Source organism: Phoca vitulina, unplaced genomic scaffold (assembly GCF_004348235.1).
Source record: "Phoca vitulina isolate PV1807 unplaced genomic scaffold, GSC_HSeal_1.0 scaffold277, whole genome shotgun sequence".
Classification (NCBI taxonomy): domain Eukaryota; kingdom Metazoa; phylum Chordata; class Mammalia; order Carnivora; family Phocidae; genus Phoca; species Phoca vitulina.
The window spans coordinates 1-18,784 of NW_022589964.1; the positions used below are offsets into that span (position 1 = coordinate 1).

The following is an 18,784-nucleotide window of genomic DNA, read 5'->3' on the forward strand; positions in this document are numbered from 1 at the left end:
CCGACGGAGGCCCCTCCCCCGCCGTCTATCCTCCCGAATATCGCCTCAGATTCACTTCTCCACATGTCCTACCTTCCAGAAAGTGGTCGCTTTTCTGTTCAGAGAGTTGTTGCTATTCTTTTCTTTGATCTCCTGTTGAGTTTGTAGGTGTTCAGAATGGTTTGATCCCTATCCAGCTGAATTCCTGAGACCAGACGAAATCCAGGTCTCCTACTCCTCCGCCATCTTGTTCCACCCCCCTAAATTTCTGGATTCTATTTCCTTTTATTTCTTATTAATCGGCCAAATATTCTCCAAATCATCTCTTTCTTGTAACAGCCTGACAGATGTAACCATCTACATCTGACTCACAATACTAAGGTTCTGTTTTATAAACCCTTCCCCTAGGGCTACTGGCCCATGAGGCTCATGATCTGCCTCAGAATTATCCAGGGAATGGTTCTGCCATTGCAACACAGGTCAGCACTTTCTGAGCCTTCTTATATCAGTTTTCTTGTTGTCCACAACATGACCACTAAGCCAGTGTCACACATTTGATGTCTTGGAGTGGCAACAGCTCTTTTCAATGTACCAATTTCTATATTACTCAAGATAAGTACAACTAGTTACTGTGATAATCTCTACAACTGTGAGTTAACATAATAGAGGTTTCTGTTTCACACCATATTCAGTGCTGGTTGGGAAGTTCTCCTGGAGTGTCTCCTCCATGGAGTGACTCAGGGATCCAGGATGATATGATGTCACCATCTTCAATGGTTGACATCTACAGTAACCATGGGAGGGCATGAGAAAGTGCATTGGTGTTTTACGCCTATGCCTGAAAGTAGCATACACTACTTCTGTCTCCATCTGCACTCCATTAGCCAGAATCCAATAACATGACCGCAACTATTTGCAATTAAAAGTGGAAAACAGTCTTCCTTTGTGTCTGAGAGGAGCAGAAGTGAATGGTGACCATATATATAGTCAGTCTGTGCCATACCCCATGAGACTTTATTGTTGTATCCACTCAATGCTTGTTTAGATTCACCCTCATGCTTGGCACATCTTTGCTCTTTTTACATTCTTGCATGTGACACTTTCCCTCTGCCTGAAGTAGATTTTTTAGAATTTCTTTAAGTGGGTGTCTTCTGGCAGGAACCTCTCTCAGTTTCATTTAACTGAAATTTGCCTTTCAGTTTGTCTTTGTCTTTAAGAGAAATTTCTAATGAATGTAAAGAAAGTTGATAGTTGATAGTTACTTTATCTCAGTTCATTGAAGATATTATTTATTCCATAGTGGTCTAGCCCCTATTGTTGCAGATGAACAGTCGGCTTTCAATTTAACTGTCGTTCTTTTCTCTCTGGATGCTTTTAAAATCTTCTCTTTGCCTTTGCTGTTCTGTAATCTCATTAGCATGTGTCCAGGTATGGGCTTATTTATTTTTATATTTAATGCTTGAGATTCTTTGATTTCTTGAATCTACAGATTTATGATTTTCTTCAGTTCCAGAAAGTCCCAAGACATTATATGGGCAAATCTAGCCTCCACACCACTCTTTTTCTTCTCTTGGACTTTTATTAGATGTATATTAAACTCTCCCACTCTAGTCTCTGTGTTCTTATGCCTTTTTGATATTTTCCATCTATGTCTTTCTGGCTACCTTCTGGATCATTTCTTCTGATATATCTGCAATTCATTAATTCTTTCCTAAACTGTATCACATCTGATGTGAAACTCCTCCATAGAGTTTTTAAATGTGTTATATTTTTCGTTTCTAGAAGTTCCATTTAGTTATTTTTCAAAACTTATTATTATTTATAGTTTCTTGTTCTCTTCCCATATCTTCCAGTTTGTGTTTTAGTTCTTTAAGCATATTATATATACTTATATTGTTATCTCTGGCTAATAATTTTATTACCTAAGGAAATTGAATGGCAGTTTACACATACACATCCTGGATCTCACTCTCTTGTGATGCCTCATTATTGTGTATTTGTTTATTTTACTGCAACTCTTAGACACTTTTGGGTGGCCGTGCTTTGAGACCTGGAATGCAGGCTGGTTTCTTCAGAAAATATTTGCATTCACTTCCGCAAGGCACTTTGTAGGTTTGCTCTAAATTAAATTCTCAGGTTGAAATAACTTAGCAGTGTGAATTCTAGCCAAAATCCTATGTGAGCACCACTTTTGGGGTCCAAATTCTCAGTGTCAGTTTCCCACCCTCTACCTGGACCAGACGTTTAAGTTTCCTGACATTCTCCTGGGTTTATTTCTGGTTTGTCCTTACATGGAAGTTAGAGCTCTTTGGGATCTAGTCTTAAAGGGGGGAGAAATTCCTGTTAGACCTTCTACCTCAGACAGGCCCTGAGAGAAGCTTCCTGCTCTCCATGCTTCATGAGACCATTAAAACTTATGCTAGATTCACTTGATTTTACAAATGTCTTCAGAGAAAAAAGCTAGCTTGAACAGTCTGTTTATATATCTGAATTCCCATATTTATTTAATTTTTGGCTACAGAATCTACTTACTTTATTGATAGATCATCAACGCACCTTAGATTTTATTACCCAGCATTTTATTTATTTATTTATTTATTTATTTATTTATTTATTTATTTATATTTATTTGACAGAGAGAAACACAGCGAGAGAGGGAGCACAAGCAGGGGCAGTGGGAGAGGGAGAAGCAGACTCCCCGCCGAGCAGGGAGCCCGATGTGGGACTCGATCTCAGGACCCTGGGACCATGACCTGAGCCAAAGGCAGACGCTTAATGACTGAGCCACCCAGGCGCCCTATTATCCAGCATTTTTAAAGATTTTATGTATTTATTTGATAGAGAGAAAGCCAGAGACAGAGCACAAGCAGAGGGGAAAGGGGCAAAAAGAGAGGGAGAAGCAGACTCCCTGCTGAGCAGGGAGCCAGATGCGGGGGCTTGATTCCAGGACCCTGGGATCATGACCTGAGCCAAAAGCAGACACTTATCCGACTGAGCCACCCAGGCACTCCTATCCAGCATTTTTAATAACTTTTTGATGGAAAGGAAAACACAAGGGGGATCCACTATAGTCTACCATATTACCCTGTCTATTGATATTTGTCATAAGGCCCACTTCATCACCAAATGGTGACCCCCCCCAGTAGAGGACAGACTTACCTTTAGACTTACTTTTCATTCTATTCTAAAAGTAAAGCATCCTAATTAAAGTAAGTTGAAAATATAGAGAAAAGTTTAACTCTAAGATTCAAGATATTTGGATATATTTCCATACAAATATGTCCATATTATCAACTTGGCTTTTTTCCTTCCAGTCTTTTCCCCTCTAAATAGAAATTTTTATATTGAGATTAACTAGAGAAATGGTTAATTAAATGTGAAGCAATATTCAGCAGCACTTAAAAGCAACAATTTATAAATCTTATGTGATATTATAAAGAAATTCTTTTTGAGGGACAACTGGGTGATTGAGTTGATTAAGCATCTACCTTTGGCTCAGGTCATGATCCCAGGGTCCTGGGATCCAGCCCCACGTTGGGCTCCCTGCTCAGCAGGGAGCCTGCTTCTCCCTCTCCCTTTGCCTCTCTCCCCAGTTTATGCTCTCTCTCTCTCTCACTCACACTCTCTCTCTCAAATAAATAAATAAAATCTTAAAAAAAAATTCTTTCTGATGTAATGGTAAGCTGGGCAAAGTGTAGAGAAAGCAATTGCGTGGGGGTGGAGGGGGCTGCTCTCCTGGACCACTCACTCTAGGCACCAGCAAGAGCCAGCCAGCTCATTCCGAGGCTCTACAGCAGGCACTCTGTAACTGGGTGTTGACTGATAGCTAACACTAGGGGCCCCCGAGCCCCTAGATATCTCTAGAGCAGCAAGCAAAGGGATCTTGTTCTCTTGCCTTCTCTAAAGACAACAAAAGAATTCATAGAGGATCACTCAATTCATGCCCTCTAATGACAATTACACACAATTTGCTTGCAGTTTAACATAAGCTTAATTATGGACAACAAATTGCTACCTAACAGGACTCTAATATTAATTTCTAAACTCCCCACCCCCACCCCAACTAACTAAGGAACCAGTGGAAACTTCGATTCAATTAAGGCAAGAGTCAATGCCTGGCCCTTTGCTTATGGCCAGTGAGCATGCCCATGTGTCCCTCACTGTCCCCAGTCGTGCCCCACAAGGATCCTACTTCAGTCTCTGCCTTTGTACTTGTCCAGAGTTTACTGTGAGAGTGGAAACCTGTAGCAATGATGCTGCTAAGGAAACTTGGCATTCTCCCAATACCCTCCGCAAAAGGGTTCCATCTAGTTTCCAATGCTGAGTGTTTGTTTGGGCTTATGTGCTGCCTCTGTTTAGTCTACAAAACTGGTGTTTTAGGCTCTGCTTCCAGTATGAGGAGAATAACTTCCAGGTTGGGTCTAAGGTGAACATAGACCATTGCACACACCCCCCCATCACAAAGAGAAGTGGGAATGGAACTGCCCATATGAGAGGATTAAACCTCTCTCGGGGCTTACTGCTGTGTGGCTGCTAAAACTATTGTTGCACTGTTCTGTTCAGCATTGCATCTTAACCCCTAGGCCAGAGCCAGACTCTTTCTAGGTGCTCCATAAATACCCATGACAGCAGAACCCAGATATTTCTTTCTAACAAACTAAAGAACCGCACAAATGTATTTTTTAAATGTTTACATATCTATATGCATAGTGTTTATGCTCCCTTGTGGGACTTAGCACGTTAGGGTTTACAACGAAGGCTTTTTGGATCTTTGCCTATTCTTTGTAACTAAGCCATTAGTTCCATGAGGGCAGGAGCCCACATATCTCTCTCCATACACCCCACAGGTTCACATAGCACCAGGCACATGCATGGCTGGCATTCAATGACATGAGTACTTTGGTTGGCCAACTAAACAAACATGTGAATGCTGGGTCCATGAAATCATATACTTGCCATTTCAGAGTTGGTGGTGGTTGCAGAAGCTGTCAGTGGCCCCAAGATGAGAAATACCCCAAGATATGACTCACCAATACCTCTCAAATACAGTGGGTCCTGATCTCCCTGCAGATGGCTAAGCTTACTCCCAGTCAAAAGTTGGTCATTCTCACTTATTTGTGAGTTCCATCATACCCCCATAGAATAGGCCAGCATTCAGGAAGCCTATGGCTACAGAATAGCATACATATGGCGAGACCACCACCCCACTATAAAACTCCTGACTGCCACAGTTGCTGAAGAGTGTTGATACATGAGGACCCATAGAAGGCTGGTCATATTTTTGAGTAACTGATGACAGAAAGAAAGGTCTCAAAAAGCAGCTTCCTGGGAGCACCCCCATCTTAACGAAATGAGCTGCCTTGTGCTTCTCCCTGACCCTTGGTTTTGGGTCAAGACTGGAGATGAAAGGTGATGAGAAGAACAGCCAGGACGTGACAGTCTCTGCTTCTCTGCAGCTGTGGGTCTTCAAGCTAGCCAAGTCCTGGCCAACCTTAAACACGCTCATCAAGATCATCGGGAACTCGGTGGGAGCGCTGGGGAACCTCACCATCATCCTGGCCATCATTGTCTTTGTCTTCGCTCTGGTGGGCAAGCAGATACTTGGGGATAATTACTGGGACAACCGGCATAATATCTCCGCGCCCAATGAAGAATGGCCGTGCTGGCACATGCACGACCTCTTCCACTCCTTCCTCATCATCTTCCGGATCCTGTGTGGAGAGTGGATCGAGAACATGTGGGCCTGCATGGAAGTTGGCCAGAAATCCATATGCCTCATCCTTTTCTTGACAGTGATGCTTCTGGGGGACCTGGTGGTAAGTGCTGAGCCCCGCTGGGGGCACTGTCTTGGGGGCCATGGAGGAGACTTATGGGTTATCCTAAAAAGCTTTGAGGTTGCACATTTTTATGTCCCCATCATACCTCCCAGACTGTAATTCTTCAAACTTTGCAAAGTCATGTGGGGCTGTTCTAAGAACTGTCCCATGGGAGGTAACTTGACTTGCTGGTGTGAGCACATAGGAGAGGGGTGGAAAGACCTGTTTAGAATCCCAGTTCTACCACTAGTAAGGCTGGAAGACCCAGCACAAGAGACAATCTCCTCCAGCTTTAATTTCCTTACAATCAAGAAAATAGTGCTTACTCAGAGGCTTACCCAGGGAATGAAATTACAGGAGATGACATAGGCAAATTGCCTAGTGCAGTGTCTAGGCCACAACAGGAACTCAGTAAATGTTAGCTGTTAGTCGTTGAAGAAAAATTTCCTTCCCCACTCTAGGGGTTCTCAGAAGATATTTTTCTCTAGTGCTGTGAGAGCTGACTGATTTCTCTAAGATACACAGGTCCTAGCTAAGAGCAGGAGGGCGGGCACTATGGGACAAGATGAAAGAGAGAAGCTGGGTCATGGACCACATCCAATGCCACAATGTCAATAACAAAATCCACTTCCACATTTGGGGGAGCCCCATTTGGCCCCGGCACCCCTTCTCTATCCTAGTTGGCCCCTTGTCCTCAGCTTACCCCCCACCCACTGTGGTTCTGGGCACCCTTGCTGCACCAGCACTGGCTACTAGAGAGGGACATATGGACCCTCAGAAGTCCCTTTCTTACTGCCCTGAAAGTCAACCAACTTGGATTATTTTCCTGTAAGAGTTTTACAGACACAAGATAGCTAAACCAGGAGAGATGAAACAACAAATCCAGACTTTTCAGTCTTTCCCACCTGGGGCATGGAGCCAGAGATGCCTTCCCCCCCATTCCTGAGTTAGGGGGTGGGCTGAAGATCCTTTCTTCCAGGCTGAGGTCAGCATGCCTGCAGAGCTACAGGGGCCCCGAACCCTCAGGCAGGAAGTTTCCCTTCCTGAGCACTTTTACAGCCCTCGGGTAGTTTCCTCTTCACAACCACTCCAAAAGGGAGGGAGTCCCCACTTCCAGCTCATGGGGGAAGAACATGAAGTTGGAAACAGCAAGGAGATTGCCCAGGATCCCAGAGTGAGGAAAAGAACCCAGGGCTTTGGCAGATGACAGTGGCCTCAGGGCAGACCCATACGTGTTCCTCTCCCTTATCCCTGAATGTCCCTTGGTTTGGCAGGGGTGATCCTTCTCTATGACAGAAAATGTGCTTCCAAGCCTTGTCCACATGAGGCAGGTCGCTTGGGACATCCCCAAGACTCCCTTCAGTGGCTCTCAAAATGTTCATTCTCCCAGGAGGGAAAGCGTGTTGGGTGGACAGGGAGAGGCCCAGGTGTGGCTGTCCTGCCCTCCGGCTGCCAACCTGGCAGACTATGGAGGGACTCAGCTCCTCGTTGGTGGAGCCATCTTTGCTTCCACTCCTTCTCTCCAGGTGCTCAACCTGTTCTCACCCTGCTGTTGAACTCCTTCATTGCCAACAACCTTGTAGCTCCAGATGAAGACAGGGAGGTGAACAACCTGCAGGTTGCCCTGGCATGGATCCAGCATTTGGCCATCGTACCAGGAAGGCCATTTGCAGCTTCTTCACCAGGCCTTGCCTGCTGCCCTGCCCAAGACAGAGCCCCAGCTGGTGGTGAAACTCCCCCTCTCCAGCTCCAAAGCTGAGAACCACATTGCTGCTGATATAGCTGTGGGGAGCCCCAGAGGGCTTCCAGTGTCCAGAGGCCCCAGGGATGACCACAATGACTTCATCACCAATCCTAACATATGGGTCTCTCTGTCCATTGCCGAAGGCAAATCTGACCCCGATGAACTGGAGGAGGATGGTGAGGAGGATGCTCGGAGCTCCCAGCAGGAAGTGATCCCTCAAGGGCGGGTGAGAGTCCTCACATGGGACAGGCTCAGGGCTGGAGTGACAGGGGCAGAAGGGAAATTAGAATAAGGAGGTTTTCCAACATCAGGACTGGCACAGCCTGGATGAGCCCCGGGCAAGCCAAGCATAGGAGCACTAGATGTCAGGAAGCAAATACCATGCCAAGCTTTCTGGAGGACGTGGCATTTGAGCAGGGCCTGGAAACAAAGGGTCAGAATTCCCCAGGCAAGCAGAGAGCAGGGACAGCACCTTAGTCCCAGGCCACTTTGACGTTCTTGGGATTGTCTTTCACACAACTGCCCCGCTTATTTCACCCAACTCAGGCTCTGTGCCTGAGATGCTAACAAGACTCCTCTAAGAACAGATGTGGTCCAAGAGCGAGATTTATCTGATCTTCATCGGAAGCCTAGGGAGTCCTGCTCATTATGTGACTCATTTATCCAGCCTTTCCCAAAAAACCAGACCGGCGGGGGTCGTGTGTCACAGGGAAATGACACTTCTGCACAATATGGGAAGGCAGGGGTCCCTGTGGGGTCTGGAGACAGGCAGGGCTGATGGCCAGGCCACTAAGTGGCCTCAGACGGCTGTGCTTTGAGTCCGTAGCTCTACCACAGCCTTCTTCCCCTGCAGCTGTCACTTCTCGTGTGTTCCAGCAGCTGCTATTATCAGCTGCCATATTTTACATGCATATTTTATATGTGTGGGTGACAGCCGAGGGCAGGGCGTCACCATCCCCGGAATAAAGGACATGAACTCTGTGACGACTGTCTCCACTCAGAGGCATTTTCAGTTACTTTGGGGTTCTTGGGGGACTTCAGATGGCCAAGTTTGCCACCTCTCTGACCTCTGAACAAGTAATAATGGTCATGGCTAACATCTATTGAGCCAAGCACTTCATGCCAAGTGTTGTACAAGCATTCACCTATTTAGTCATCAAAAGCACTGAATAAAGTAGATTTTGCTTTCTCAATTTTGCAGGTGGGAAAAATGGAGATCAGGTTGAATTTATTTGCGTAAAGCCACATAGCTTGTAAGGAATGGAGTCGAGGGCGCCTGGGTGGCTCAGTTGGTTAAGCGACTGCCTTCGGCTCAGGTCATGATCCTGGAGTCCTGGGATCGAGTCCCACGTCGGGCTCCCTGCTCAGCAGGGGGTCTGCTTCTCTCTCTGACCCTCCCCCCTCTCATGCTCTCTCTCTCTATCTCATTCTCTCTCTCAAATAAATAAATAAAATCTTTAAAAAAAAAAAAAAAAAAGGAATGGAGTCGAGAGTTAAACAGACGTGGTTAGAGAGACTCCGGGCTCGCTTCTTACAAGCGTGTGTGTATGGATGCATGTATGTATGCTGCAGAGATTAGGTCCTTAGCTCTGGCAGACTATGAGGTGCAAGATGTCTTCAAACTGAGAAGCAGTCAGCTGAGGGTGGGCACAGGTGCCCAGATGGGACCCTCGCTCACTAGCAGGAGCAGCTGCAGCAAGTCGGGAGGTGTGAGGGCCACCAGGCAGCCAGGAGCCCAGGCTCTGGAATGTCCTCTGAGGACCTGGCTTCCCACGTGGGTGAGAAGTGGAAAGATGAGGCTGCTGCCCAGGCCCCTGCATAGGTAGGTATGTGAGCTCCCAGGAGAGGCTGAACAGCCTGCCAGACCCTGACCGGTGGGATGGTAGGGGCTGGCAGATGGGGTGGCTCGGAAAGTGGTATTTCAGACTGCAGTCGCCCACATAACCTAACGTCTCATGGTGACTAGTGTTCAGGTCAGTCCTAACCTCCGGGCTGTTCAGCACAATTTCAGTGGAAAGAAGGGGGTTCCTCAAGATGGGGGGTAGGGGGTGATGAGGACGAGATCCTCCACCTCTCTGAATCTCCTTGTCTTCATCTCTGAAACTGAATGGTAATGCCTACCTGGTAGGACTCTTTCGAAGCTTATACGAAATGCTGCTTGTCAAGTGTTTCGTTCCTGCCTGAGATGGAATAAGTGCCAAGAAAATGACAGTCAAGAAACAAGAGAACAAAAGACAATGCGTGGAGAAAGTGTGTTTCTGAGGGGAAAGATGGCGGAGGAGTAGGGGACCCTATTTCAACTGGTCCCCGGAATTGAGCTGGATATCTACCAGACCACTCTGAGCACCCACGAAACCAGCCTGAGATGTCAGAAGATCTGGATCTCTACAAACAGAATATCACAGGCAGTTGGTTTTGAGGTACGAAGCGGAGAGCCGTGATCCTGCGGGCAGATATCGGAGGATAAACGGCGGCGGGAGGGTGCCTGGCGGTGGGGATCCTACACCGCCGGTGAGTGTCAGCCTCGCGCGCTGCAGACGGAGCACAGACTCGCAGACCGGTAGCGTCGGGAAAGGACTTTAGGGCAGCCCCCGAGGTGGAGGACCAGACCGGCGGGGTCGTGTGCACGTGAACTGCAGCCCTCTGGACAGAAACCAGAGCGACGGTCGCGCGCACCCGAACTGCAGCCTCCGAGTCGGAAACCTGGTGCGCCGGGTCAGGTGAACTGCAACCCCCGGGGTGGAGACCATGAGCGGCAGAGTCGCGCGCACGCGAATTGGGAGCGGCTGGCGGTTTTAGAAGCACAAAGGGCAGAGACATGCCCCGACCTGGAGGCAGGACTGGGAGCACTGCGGAGGGGTGCACAACCCAGGACGCTGCAGTTTATAGCAGCACGGACAGAAACGAGACGGTGTGGCCTGGAGAGCTCACTGAAGAACAGACTGAGGTCTCTCTGCTCTGAGGCAGAGGGTTGGAAACGGTCTCTTCTGCTCTGACTCGCGGAAGAGACGTGGAAAGCCGCCAGGGAAAGGCGCCAGAGAACAAAAGCCCCAAAGACTGATTCCCACTGAGCCCATCCCCCGCCACAGGGGCGCAGGGCAACTCCGCCGGAACAGGGTTGCCTGAGTAACAGCGCGGCAGGCCCCTCCCACAGAAGACAGGCTGGGAAAACAAGAGGCCAGCAACCCTAAGGTCCCAAGAAAACAGGTGCATCTTGCTTGGGTTCTGGTCAATAATTTGGACTCTATACATTCCCTCAAACACCCATCAACAGAATGACTAGGAGGAGGAGCCCCCAAAACAGAAAAGACTCAGAGATTATGACTTATGCTGCAGATTTACAAATGGATGCAGATATAACCAAGATGTCGGAGATGGAATTCAGGCTAGCAATTGTGAAGACAATGGCTAGAATGGAGAAATCAATTAATGGCAACATAGAGTCTCTAAGGGCAGAAATAAAAGGGGAATTGGCAGAACTTAAAAATGCTATCAATGAGATCCAATCCAATCTAGATAATCTAACAGCTAGGGTAACTGAGACAGAAGAGAGAATAAGCGATCTGGAAGACAGTATAATAGATAAAAAGGGAAAAGAGGAGGCCAGGGAAAAACAACTCAGAATCCGTGAAAATAGAATCAGAGAAATAAGTGACACCATGAGGCATTCCAATGTCAGAATAATTGGAATCCCAGAGGGAGTGGAGAGAGAGAGAGGGCTAGAAGATGTATTTGAGCAAATTGTAGCTAAGAACTTCCCTAATCTGGGGAATGAAACAAACATTTGAGTCCTAGAGGCAGAGAGGGCCCTCCTAAGATCAAGGAAAACAGGCCAACACCCCGGCATGTAATAGTAAAACTTGCAAATCTTAGAACCAAGGAAACCATCTTAAGGGCAGTTAGGGGGAAGAGATTCCTTACGTACAGAGGGAGGAACATCAGAATAACGTCAGACCTATCCACAGAGACCTGGCAAGCCAGAAAGGCCTGGCAAGACATATTCAGGGTACTAAATGAGAAGAACATGCAGCCAAGAATACTCTATCCAGCAAGGCTTTCATTTAGAATGAATGGAGAGTTGCAGAGCTTCCACGACCAGCAGAAGTTGAAAGAATATGTGACCACTAAGCTGGCCCTGCAAGAAATATTAAGGGGGGTTCTATAAAAGGAGAAAGACCCCGGGCGCCTGGGTGGCTCAGTTGGTTAAGCGACTGCCTTCGGCTCAGGTCATGATCCCAGGGTCCTGGGATCGAGTCCCGCATCGGGCTCCCCGCTCAGCGGGGAGCCTGCTTCTCCCTCTGACCCTATCCCCTCTCATGCTGTTTCTCTCTCTCTCTCTCTCTCAAATAAAAAAAAAAAAAAAAAAATATTTAAAAAAAAAAAAAAAAAAAGGAGAAAGACCCCAAGAGTGATCTACAACAGAAATTTACAGGGACAATCTATAAAAACAACGTCTTCACAGGCAACATGATGACAATTAATTCATATCTTTCAATAATCATTCTCAACATGAATGGCCTAAACGCTCCCATAAAACGGCACAGGGTTGCAGATTGGATAAAAAGACAGGATCCATCCATATGCTGTCTACAAGAGACTCATTTTGAACCTAAAGAGACATCCAGACTGAAAGTGAAGGGATGGAGATCCATCTTCCATGCCAGCAGACCTCAAAAGAAAGCTGGGGTAGCAATTCTTATATCAGACAAATTAGATTTTAAACTAAAGTCTGTAATAAGAGACACAGAAGGACACTATATCATTCTTAAAGAGTCTATCCAACAAGAAGATCTAACAATTGTAAATATCTATGCCCCCAATATCGGAGCAGCCATCTACATAAGCCAACTGTTAACCAAAATAAAGAGTCATATTGATAACAATACGTTAATTGTAGGAGACCTCAATACTCCACTCTCAGCAATGGACAGATCATCTAAGCAGAAAATCAACAAGGAAACAAGAGCTTTGAATGATACATTGGACCAGATGGACCTCATAGATATTTACAGAACATTCCATCCTAAACAACAGAATACTCATTCTTCTCGAGCGCACATGGAACTTTCTCCAGAATAGACCATATACTGGGTCACAAATCAGGTCTCAACCGATACCAAAAGATTGAGATTATTCCCCGCATATTCTCAGACAACAATGCTCTAAAACTGGAACTCAATCACAAGAAAAAATTTGGCAGAAATTCAAACACTTGGAAGCGAAAGACCACTCTGCTCAAGAATGTTTGGGTCAACCAAGAAATCAAAGAAGTACTTAAACAATTCATGGAAATCAATGAGAACGAAAACACATCGGTCCAAAACCTATGGGATACTTCAAAGGCGGTCCTAAGGGGGAAATACATAGCCATCCAAGCCTCACTCAAAAAAATAGAAAAATCCCGAATTCACCAACTAACTCTACACCTTAAAGAACTAGAGAAAAAGCAACAAACGACGCCTAAGCCACGCATTAGAAGAGAAATAATTAAAATTAGAGCAGAAATCAATGAATTAGAAACCAGAAACACAGTAGATCAGATCAATGAAACTAGAAGTTGGTTCTTTGAAAGAATTAATAAGATTGATAAACCACTGGCCAGACTTATCCAAAAGAAGAGAGAAAAGACCCAAATTAATAAAATTATGAATGAAAGGGGAAAGATCACGACTAACACCAAGGAAATAGAAACAATTATTAGAAATTATTATCAACAACTATATGCCAATAAACTGAGCAATCTGGATGAAATGGAGGCCTATAAGCTGCCAAGACTGAAACAGGAAGAAATTGACAACCTGAATAGGCCAATAACCAGTAACGAGATTGAAGCAGTGATCAAAAACCTCCCAAAAAACAAGAGTCCAGGGCCTGATGGATTCCCTGGGGAATTCTACCAAACATTCAAAGAAGAAATCATACCTATTCTACTGAAGCTGTTTCAAAAAATAGAAACAGAAGGAAAACTTCCAAACTCATTCTATGAGGCCAGCATTACCTTAATCCCCAAACGAGGCAAAGACCCCATCAAAAAGGAGAATTTCAGACCGATATCCCTGATGAATATGGATTCCAAAATCCTAGCTAATAGGATCCAACAATACATTAAAAGGATCATCTACCATGACCAAGTGGGATTTATCCCCAGGATGCAGGGGTGGTTCAACATTCGCAAATCAATCAATGTGATAGAACACATTAATAAGAGGAGGGAGAAGAACCATATGGTCCTCTCAATTGATGCAGAAAAAGCATTTGACAAAATACAACATCCTTTCCTGATTAAAACTCTCCAGAGTATAGGGATAGAGGGCACATTCCTCAAGCTCATAAAATCCATCTATAAAAAACCCACAGCGAATATCATCCTCAATGGGGAAAAGCTGAGAGCCTTTCCCTTAAGATCAGGAACACGTCAAGGGTGCCCACTCTCACCACTGTTGTTCAACATAGTACTAAAAGTCCTAGCAACAGCTATCAGACAACAAAAAGAAATAAAAGGTATTCAAATTGGCAAAGAAGAAGTCAAACTCTCTCTTTTCGCAGACGACATGATACTTTATGTGGAAAACCCAAAAGACTCCACCCCCAAATTACTAGAACTCATCCAGCAATTCAGTAATGTGGCAGGATACAAAATCAATGCACAGAAATCAGTTGCTTTCTTATACACTAACAACGCAACTGTAGAAAGAGAAATTAGAGAAACGATTCCATTTACAATAGCACCAAAAACCATAAGATACCTCGGAATAAACCTAACCAAAGAGGTAAAGGATCTATATTCGAGGAACTACAAAACACTCATGAAAGAAATTGAAGAAGACACAAAAAGGTGGAAAAATATTCCATGCTTATGGATCGGAAGAATAAACATTGTTAAAATGTCTATGCTACCCAGAGCAATCTATACCTTCAATGCCATCCCAATCAAAATTCCAATGACATTTTTCAAAGTGCTGGAACAAACAATCCTAAAATTTGTATGGAATCAGAAAAGACCCCGAATCACCAAGGAAATGTTGAAAAAGAAAACAAAGCATCACGTTGCCTGATTTCAAGCTATATTACAAAGCAGTGATCACCAAGACAGCATGGTACTGGCACAAAAACAGACATACAGACCAATGGAACAGAATAGAGAACCCAGATATGGACCCTCAACTCTATGGTCAAATAATCTTTGACAAAGCAGGAAAAAACATGCAATGGAAAAAAGACAGTCTCTTCAATAAATGGTGCTGGGAAAATTGGACAGCCACGTGCAGAAGAATGAAACTCGACCATTCTCTAACACCACTCACAAAAATAAACTCAAAGTGGATGAAAGACCTCAATGTGAGACAGGAATCCATCCAAATCCTAGAGGAGAACATAGGCAGTAACCTCTTTGACATCGCCCACAGCAACTTCTTTCAAGATACATCTCCAAAAGCTAGTGAAACAAAAGCAAAAATGAACTTTTGGGACTTCATCAAGATAAAAAGCTTCTGCACAGCAAAGGAAACAGTCAACAAAACAAAGAGGCAACCCACACAATGGGAGAAGATATTTGCAAATGACACTACAGATAAAGGGCTGGTATCCAAGATCTATAAAGAACTTCTCAAACTCAACACCCAAAAAACAAATAAGCAAGTCAAAAAGTGGGCAGAAGATATGAAAAGACACTTCTCCGAAGAAGACATACAAATGGCTAACAGACACCTGAAAAAATGTTCATCATCATTAGCCATCAGGGAAATCCAAATCAAAACCACACTGAGATACCACCTTACACCAGTTAGAATGGCCAAAATGGACAGGGAAGGAAACAACAAATGTTGGAGAGGTTGTGGAGAAAGGGGAACCCTCTTACACTGTTGGTGGGAATGCAAGTTGGTACAGCCACTTTGGAAAACAGTGTGGAGGTGCCTCAAAAATTTTAAAATAGAGCTACTCTATGACCCAGCAATTGCACTACTGGGTATTTACCCCAAAGACACAGATGTAGTGAAAAGAAGGGCCCTATGCACCCCAATGTTCATAGCAGCAACGTCCGCAATAGCCAACCTATGGAAGGAGCCGAGATGCCCTTCAACAGATGAATGGATAAAGAAGATGTGGTCCATATATACAATGGAATATTACTCAGCCATCAGAAAAGATGAATACTCAACTTTTACATCAACATGGATGGGACTGGAGGAGATTATGCTAAGTGAAATAAGTCAAGCAGAGAAAGTCAATTATCATATGGTTTCACTTATTTGTGGAACATAAGGAATAACATGGAGGACATTAGGAGAAGGAAGGGAAAAATGGGGGGGGAATTGGAGGGAGAGATGAACCATGAGAGACTATGGACCTGAGAAACAAACAGGGTTCTAGAGGGGAGGGGGGAGGGGGGATTGGTTAGCCTGGTGATGGGTATTAAGGAGGGCACGTACTGCATGGAGCACTGGGTGTTATACAAAAACAATGGATCGTGGATCACCACATCAAAAACTAATGATGTATTGTATGGTGACTAACATAATATAATAAAATTAAAAACTACAAAAAAAAAAAAAGTGTGTTTCTGAGCCAGCAGGTGAAAGTCAGAGTCGCTCGGGGGTGAGGAGGTCTTCCCTGTGCCTCGCCCCGCCCCCACTCTCTTTTGTCCACATCCTTTTTTCCAGCCAAAAACATTCTGGTGCTCTGGAGAGGCAGTCTGTAGTGAGTAGTGTACTGACAGCCTTATGCAGACTGGGCAGGAAGCAAAATTGGAGTTTAGGAGTGTCTCACAAGAGCTAAAAGGAAACTTGGTGATTTCATGACAGATCTTTGAAGAAAAGCTACAGGGAAGAGGCATCTAGAAAGATTTAGCATCGTTAATATCAGGGCATTAAATTCAGGAATTGAACTTGACACCTAGCCTCTGAGAGCTGGCGCGGTGACAGGCACCGGGTGGGGCAAAGATAAGGAAGACATCACATGCCCCAAGTTATCGCGTCCTTCAGCTTGAGGACCCTGGGCAGGGTTGACCACAGCAGGGTGAGAGGAGAGGGTGGGCTGAGATGGGGTTGGGGGACCCCGGGCTGAACAGAAACCACTTGGTTCCTGCTGGGCGAGGATTGCCACCTTCTACACGTTTCCTTCTCATGTTTCCTTCAGAGCGTTCTCAGGATTCCCCTGGCTAGTCGTCTCTACTCAGTTTTCAGTACACAGCAGCTGGGTATTGGTTTGGTTTTGGTTTGGTTTGGTTTGGTTATTTTTTGTCCATGACCCTGGCCAGGCAGAGAAGGGCCTGACAGTGACGGATGGGGACCCACCCCACCATTTGGGTCCATTAGCCGAGCTATCAGGTTTACTAATATGAGAGCAGCTTCAACTCCTAATTGAATTCATCTGGAGACATTATAGGGCTGGAGCTGCCAGGAGGGCAGCAGGGCCCCTGCCCCATTGCTCCGCGATTAAACACTCAAGCCCAGTGAATGCTGCGAGTCTTTATGTGTGTAATTATGGTGTCTAGGGCCCTTGCCAGCACTCCATCAGGGACCTGGAGGTTTAAAGCCTCGCACTGTTAAACCTCTGGGGCTCCATAGAGAGCATCACTGTTCTGGGCCTCAGCTGGTGAGGCACCAAACACACAAGGATCGCTGTGGGGGGCGTGGGGGGGGAATCTCCCTGCATCTCAGAGCCCTCGGCCAGGCAGACCTGTAGAGACCGTGTGCAGACTCACTGGGGCCCTCAGAGAGCCGAGTTCACTGCCCTGGGCTTCTGCCTTGCAGGGAGGGGACAAGACAAGCTCCTCAGAAGGCAGCACAGTGGACTGCCTGGATCCCGAGGAGATCTCTGAACGCACCCTATCTTGTTCTAAAAGCAGAAAATACATCTGACTCTTGGTTTCCCTCCATGTTTAGAATAGAGAGGCACATTGTGTTCTCACTAGATCACCTGCAGTAAGGGGATATACATACAGTTCACACTATGAAAGTCATTGGGGCTTCAATAATAAAAATCCATACATTAAAAAGCAACAACAGGGGCGCCTGGGTGGCTCAGTCGTTAAGCGTCTGCCTTCAGCTCAGGTCATGATCCCAGGGTCCTGGGATCAAGCCCCACATCGGGCTCCATGCTCCACAGGAAGCCTGCTTCTCGCTCTCTCACTCCCACTGCTTGTGTTCCCTCTCTCACTGTGTCTGTCTCTGTCAAATAAATAAATAAAATCTTTAAAAAAAAAGAAAAAAGGCAACAACACTTCCTTGAGTTTCCTGTTCCACACAACCCGGGACTGGACAGGACCCAGGCCCCATCCCAGCCATGCGGTGGCCCCTCAGGTGAGCACGGGCTCAGAGCCTAGCCCCTCAGGCAGCACTAGGCCCAGGCCCCGCAGCTTGTCAGGCTTCCAGAAATGGGTGGGCATAGGACAGGGGCTACCAGTATCCTCTCCAAGAAGGACGATACTCGGGGAGGAGTGGAGAGTGGGTGAGACCAATGGTAGGGAGGAACACCCGAAGGGCAGGATCGAGAGGCTGCTTGAGAGGGGTGAAGCTTCTCTCGTATTCCAGAGAATTCCTTTCCTATGGGGTGGCAAGTGGGTTTCCCAGCAGAATGCTTTCCCAACAGGGCTAGAGCAAAAATGCTCCCCCCTCCCCAGGGGGACATCCCTCACCATCAGTCACCTCTCTCCACAGGCTGCCTTCGCCGATGTCCCTGCTGTAAAGTGGACGCCAGCAAGTTTCCGTGGGCCATGGTCTGGCAGGTGCGCAAGGCCTGCTACCCCATCGTGGAGCACAGCTGGTTTGAGAGCTTCATCATCTTCATGATCCTGCTCAGCAGTGGGTCTCTGGTAAGGGGAGGCAGGGCCCCTGCCCCAAAGCCCTCCAGATCGGTCTCCCACAATTCCAAGGCCCAGGAGCTGGAGCAGTGAGCTCCCCTGAGTCCTAGCCTGAAAGCTCCCAGCCGATGGCCAGCAGGAGAGCTGCACCCCAGCACACGGGCTCCTCTTAGCAGCAGGGGAGGGTGGTGCTTGCGGTCCCCGTGTCCTGGCCTGCTAAACCTGGCTGCAAGTACTTCAAGCAGTGAGGGCATGCAGCCCACTTTACAGATGGGGACACTGACACTCAAAGGGCCTGAGGCAGTTGTCCACGTTTACCCAGCTTGTCAGTAGCAAAACCTACCTCTGCCCTCATTTGATCCCGAAACCCCTGGCTTTCTACCCCCGGCCTCCCAAACGCTGGCCTTCTCTGAAGGCCCCGTGCAAAGACTGCCATCCTTCTGT

The 18,784-nt window shown here is 46.3% G+C and overlaps 1 pseudogene; it reads left to right on the forward strand.

Moving 5' to 3' along the window:
• The first annotated feature begins 5,381 nt into the window (after window positions 1–5,381).
• LOC116629098 overlaps window positions 5,382–18,784 on the forward strand; it is a 35,186-nt pseudogene continuing 21,783 nt past the window's right edge.